This window comes from Heteronotia binoei, chromosome 3 (assembly GCF_032191835.1).
Source record: "Heteronotia binoei isolate CCM8104 ecotype False Entrance Well chromosome 3, APGP_CSIRO_Hbin_v1, whole genome shotgun sequence".
Taxonomy (NCBI): domain Eukaryota; kingdom Metazoa; phylum Chordata; class Lepidosauria; order Squamata; family Gekkonidae; genus Heteronotia; species Heteronotia binoei.
The window spans coordinates 41,478,471-41,484,470 of NC_083225.1; positions in this window are offsets into that span (position 1 = coordinate 41,478,471).

The window sequence follows — 6,000 nt, forward strand, 5'->3', positions numbered from 1 at the left end:
CAAGCTCAGGCGGCTAGAACCTAGTGGATCATAGATTAGGTGTGCAGAATATAGAGTCCATACTAACCTAGAGGTCTCGGGTGCTTTGTATAGATTTCTGCCTAAAGTAGGATACTGGGAAAGCTATTAGGAGGGAAAGACTAGAAATGGAAACTAAAATTAAAAAACTGGGGGAAGTAAAGTAGGAACATCTATAGGCAATCAAGATTCAATAGAAAAGCTCCAAAATATAATGACGGCTGGATTCAAACAGAATCAAGAAGCGTTGGAAGAAGTTAAGACACAATTGTTAACTGAAATCAAGAAAACTAATGAGCAGGTTGTGGAATTTCAGAAACAGCTACTAGTCAACACCCAACAAATGCATGAACTCTCAGCTAAAGTTAGGGATCTCCAAGATCAAGAAGAAATCACCTCTGCAGATATACAGGAAAATAAGGCCAGTATGTCCGAGTTAGAAAACAGGGTCGCCAGACTCGAAATGGAAAAATCTGCGTATATTCTTAGATTCCAAAACCTTCCTGAGGAAAAAGATGAGAATATAGAGAACAAGATTGTCGATTTGTTAAACTCAGAAGAAGAGCAAGAACTTTTGAAGCAAGGTAGATCAGAAATCGAGTGGGCCAGAAGAGTCTCTTCGGCCTATACCAGGAAATTAAACATTCCGAGAGAAATCCAAGTTAAATTCATCCGCACTGCGATATGTGAAAACATTTTGAGTTCAATTAAAAGAAAACCCCTGCTTTGGGAGGAAAAAGAAATTAAAGTTTTAAGAGACATCCCTTGGTCCATAAGAAAAAGAAGATTTGGATATAAAAAACTGACTAGTTGGCTCATGAAACACTCAATACAATACAAATGGTTAATTCCAGAAGGACTCTTCTTTATGTATCAATCCAACAGATATAACATAACATCAGTTGAAAAAGCGGAAGACTTCTGGAGGAAACAGATAGAAGGACAATGCCAAGATTCAGACTCAACGGAAGATAGAGAAGAAGAAGAAGAGGAGCACAAAGGACAGGAAGGAAGAGACCAGCGGGAGAAAAAAAAAGAAAGAATAAAGACAAGATCACAAACCCAAAAAAGACAGAAAAAAACGGTAGATGATTATTCAACGGTGAAATGACGACAAAACCCGGAGTCCAGATTTTTTCAGTTAATATAAATGGCCTTAACGAACCAAAGAAGAGGAAAAGACTGTTTTTACAATTACAGAAGACCGGAGCTCAAATAATATGCTTACAAGAGACTCATATAAAAGATGGCGATACAAAATATCTCCAGAACAAAAAATTAGGCCAACTCTATTATTCATGTGACTCAAAGAAGAAAAGAGGCGTAGCCATTTATGTGAAAGAATCAATACCAGCTAAATTGTTATTTAAAGATGAAATTGGTAGAATCATAATGATCGAATTGGAACTAAACGGGGAGAAAATAATCTTGGCTAACATTTATGCTCCGAACAACAATCAAGAACAATTTTTTGCTAAGCTCCATGAAAAACTAATAAATTGCAATTTACAGAATCTGTGTATTGTGGGTGACTATAATGCCATATTAGATATTGACAAAGATAAGAAATATGTGAATACCAAGGGGAAAAAAACCCGAACTCAACTCCCGAAATCCTTTTTTAAGCTTGCTGATGAGTACAACCTGATCGATGTATGGAGGATGAAAAATCCCCAAACAACTGACTTTACATACTTTTCCCATGTGCATAACAGCTGGTCTAGGCTGGACATGTGTTGGCTGTCTGCGTCTCTAGGATGGTCGGTTATTGAAGCTAACATCAATCCCAGATCTTATGCCGACCATAACCCTATACAGATTATCTTGAAAGACTCAGCAAATAAACCTCGCTGGACTCTTAATACACAAATCTTAAAAGAAGAAGCATTCTTAGAGAAAGCAAAAAAGGATATCAAGATGTTTTTTGATTGTAACTTAAAAAAGGACACCTCAGTACAAATAGTTTGGGACACGTTCAAGGCCTTCTTTAGAGGGATCGCGATCAGTTACACAACCAAAAGAAAAAAAGAACGGATGAAAGCGTACAAGGATTTAGTGGCTGAATTGGGAAATTTGGAAAAACAACAAAAAAATAAAAGTTCTAAAGAAGTATTAGTTAAAATATACAAGACTCAACATGAAATAAATTTGCTATTAATGGATGAACTTGAGAAGAAAATAACATGGGCCAGACAAAACTACTTTGAGAACGCCAACAAACCGAGTAGATGGTTGGCATACAAACTAAGAAAAGAAAGGGAGAAGAAGGCCATAAGAGTGCTTAGAAATGAAGACAATGAAGAAGTAACCGAAAAATCTCAAATAAATGGAATTGTTCAAAGGTTTTATCAGAATCTATATAAAAGACAAGAGATTGCACCTCAGACCCAGGAAGAGTTTATTAGTAAGCTTCGGACCAAGAGTATATCAGAAGACCATTGTAAGGACCTGGAAAGTAACATCACAATGCATGAAATAACTGAGGCATTGAAAATGCAGAAACCTAATAAAGCCCCTGGGCCAGATGGCTTACCCATTGAAGCTTTCAAAGCCTTTGAAGAGAATTTACTCGTTCCGTATAAATACTTGATAGAGGAGATCCAGGAATCTGCCAAACTTCCCTCCTCATGGAATGAGGCTTTGATATCATTAATTTATAAGAGAGATTTGGACCCTATGGACATACGTAATTATAGGCCGATTTCACTTCTGAATTCAGACTATAAGATTTTCGCAACAATCCTGGCTAACAGGTTGAAGAAGATTGTTCACACAGTTATTAATGAAGATCAAACGGGATTTGTCCCCGACAGAGCAATACGGCAAAATACAAGATTTTTTATAGACATACTAGAATATTATCGATTACACCCAGGGAAGCAGTTCGCCGGAATTGCACTCGACGCTGAAAAAGCGTTCGATAATGTTAATTGGAATTTTATCGTAAAGTCTGCCCAGACCATCGGGTGCGGTCCGAATTTTATCAAATTAATTCGAGCTATCTACTCGAATCAAAGTGCGAGAGTTAATATCAATGGGAACTTGTCAGATCCGATCAAAATAGAACGGGGGACAAGGCAGGGATGCCCACTGTCCCCCTTATTATTTATACTTACCCTGGAATTATTATTAACAAAAATAAGAGAGGAAGATGGAGTGCAAGGGGCCAATATCAAGGGAGAAAGATACAAGGTTCGGGCGTACGCAGATGATTTACTCCTTACACTTGAAGACCCAATGACTTCAATTGAATACCTGATGAAAGTTTTGGAAGAATATGGGAAAGTCTCTGGATTCAAAGTTAATTTTCAGAAATCGAAATTCCTGGTACAGAATATGACCAAAGAAGAGATAGAATTGTTGGAAAAGAAATCAGGATTTTGTTATGAGAAGAAAATTAAATATTTGGGAATCCACTTTTCTAACGACTTAAAAACTCTCCAAAGGGATAACTATGATAAGATTCTTACAGAAATCAGAACGGATTTAAATAGATGGAAAGACCTACAGATCTCATTGCTTGGTAGAATAGCCACGATTAAAATGAACATCTTGCCAAAAGTGCTATACCTGTTCCAAACAATACCGATTATTCTATCTCAATCCTTCTTCGTCCAACTGAATAAGCTTATCACTGCATATATATGGCAAAATAAAAAGCCCAGAATAAAATTAAAAATACTGCAAGATAGCGTTTCCAGGGGAGGGTTCGCTCTGCCCGATTGGAATTTATATTATAAGGCATGCTGCCTGACATGGATAGTAGATTGGTTTACATTAGAAAATAAGAGATTATTGATATTAGAGGGCACCGGACTAAGCAGAGGCTGGCATCATTATTTGTGGTACTCCCCTCCCAACAGAGAGAATATATTTCATAGACATGAAATCAGGAAATCACTATATAAAGTCTGGATAGAGTTTAAAAGTACAATTTATCCTAGGACACCTCTATGGCTATCCCCAGTAGAGGCCTCCTGTCATCCAAACTTATATGACTGGGGTGCCAGTTCCAATTACAGAAATTTATTAGATGTGGACTGTAATTTGATTTTGAATGAAAATGTTAAACTGGACTGGTGGCTCGAAAATCAAACTAAATCGAAATATGGGAGAGACAAAGAAAAGGGTTTTATTAAAACAAATTTGGAATTTGATAACATAATAGATGGCAGACAAAAGCTTATTTCCAAATTATATAAATGGCTATTAGAAATTAAATTAATGGGAGAAGTCGTAAAGGAAGGTTGGATCAAGTGGCTACGAGACTTTGGGTATAGTGTTGAGTTGGAATATTGGGAGAAAATCTGGACTCAAAACTTAAAGTTGACAAGATCGGCCCTCTTTAAAGAAAATATCTATAAGATGGCACATAGGTGGTATTTAACACCAGAAAGACTAAGTAAGATATATCCCAATTATTCTAATGCTTGCTGGAAATGTAAAAAGGTGAAGGGATCTTTATATCACATCTGGTGGAACTGTGAAATAGCCAAAAAATATTGGGCTTTAGTAAACACCTGGACGCAGAAAATATTAAAAATTAACATTTGCCATACACCTGAGCTGTACCTACTAAATGTATGTAAAGGGAATCTAACTAAATATGACAAAAAACTTCTACTACATATAATTACGACCGCCAGAATTCTTTACGCTAAATACTGGAAAAATTCCCAAATACCAACCAGAAATGAATTTGTACAGAGAATGCTAGAGGCTGCAGAAATGGATAACCTTACTGTTAGATTAAGAGGAGGCAATTTGCAAGAATCAAGAAAGACTTGGAATAAGTTATATCAATGGATAAACAAATTAGATAGTTAAAGAAATAAGAACTGTGTTAGATATTACCTAGATGCTCCTTGGGGGTGGGGGTGGGGGGTGCAGGGGGAAGAAGTGGCGGGATAAGATTTTGTTTTTTGAATTGTCTGTAAATGGAATTATGAAATGTTCAATAAAACCTGCCTTATCCCTGGAAAAAAAAAAAAAAAAAAAAAGGGTCTGTTCTATACACTCCTGAACCTGTGCCTGACATTTCCCTAAAAAGCACTTGTCATGGGCTGGGTGCAGTCGGAAGCAAAGCCCAAGTCTGGTCTGGGGTGAAGCCAGGGGGTTCTAACCAAAGCCAAGTCAGGTAGTCGAGTCAGGGGGGCAGAGAGCAAGGTTGTCTGGAGCCGAGAGTCAAGAAGCCGAGGAATCTGATCAGGAGCACAAGAGCCGGAGTAGATGCGTGTCGTCACGGATGCGACTTGTTGCTTCCATGAGGAGCTCAGCCCCAAGCTGGGGGCGAAATGAGCTTTTGACAATGTTCCAATTAAAGCACAGTAAAGCTTCTGTCAGAACTCAGTGACCGTCTTCCCCATATGCATGCATCCCTCCTACAGGTTGCTAAGTCTCAGCAGAGTCGCTTCCTCAGTCGAGCTACCTGAGGGTGAATCTGGTGGGTTTTCTGCTTGCAGCTGTGCCTCTTCCACTGCTGCTGGGACAGGTGTGGGAAATGCTGACTCAGGCAGCAGTGGTAAGCTGTCAGCTCCTGGAGCATCAGAGGAGCCAGCTGCAGACTCTGCTGTAAACTTGGGCAAGAACCCAACTTGGGGCAGGAGCCCAGCGTGGTCATTGCCATTGCCGTCACCCATGACAGTGCAAGCAAAACTCCATAAACCCCACCTTTGAAAAGTTGTGGCACACTCAAGGAATCCTTTAAGGCTGAAGGCAACTCAGTTCATCAATATGATATAAGACAAAGATGCTCAAGAGGGTAAGGATGAAGACTGTTGAGAAGCTCAGTTCTTGGCTAATGTGGATTGCAGCCCAGTTCTGTACCATAGTGTTCAGTGGAGCTTATTTTGAGGAAGTGTGCATAGGGCTGCAGCCTCCAAATAGGAATTCAAGAGGAAAATGAAAATAGTAGCATCAGATTTAAGGAGCGTTTCACTGAATGTTGAACCAGTTCTATAAATAGAGAAAAACAAGCAAGCA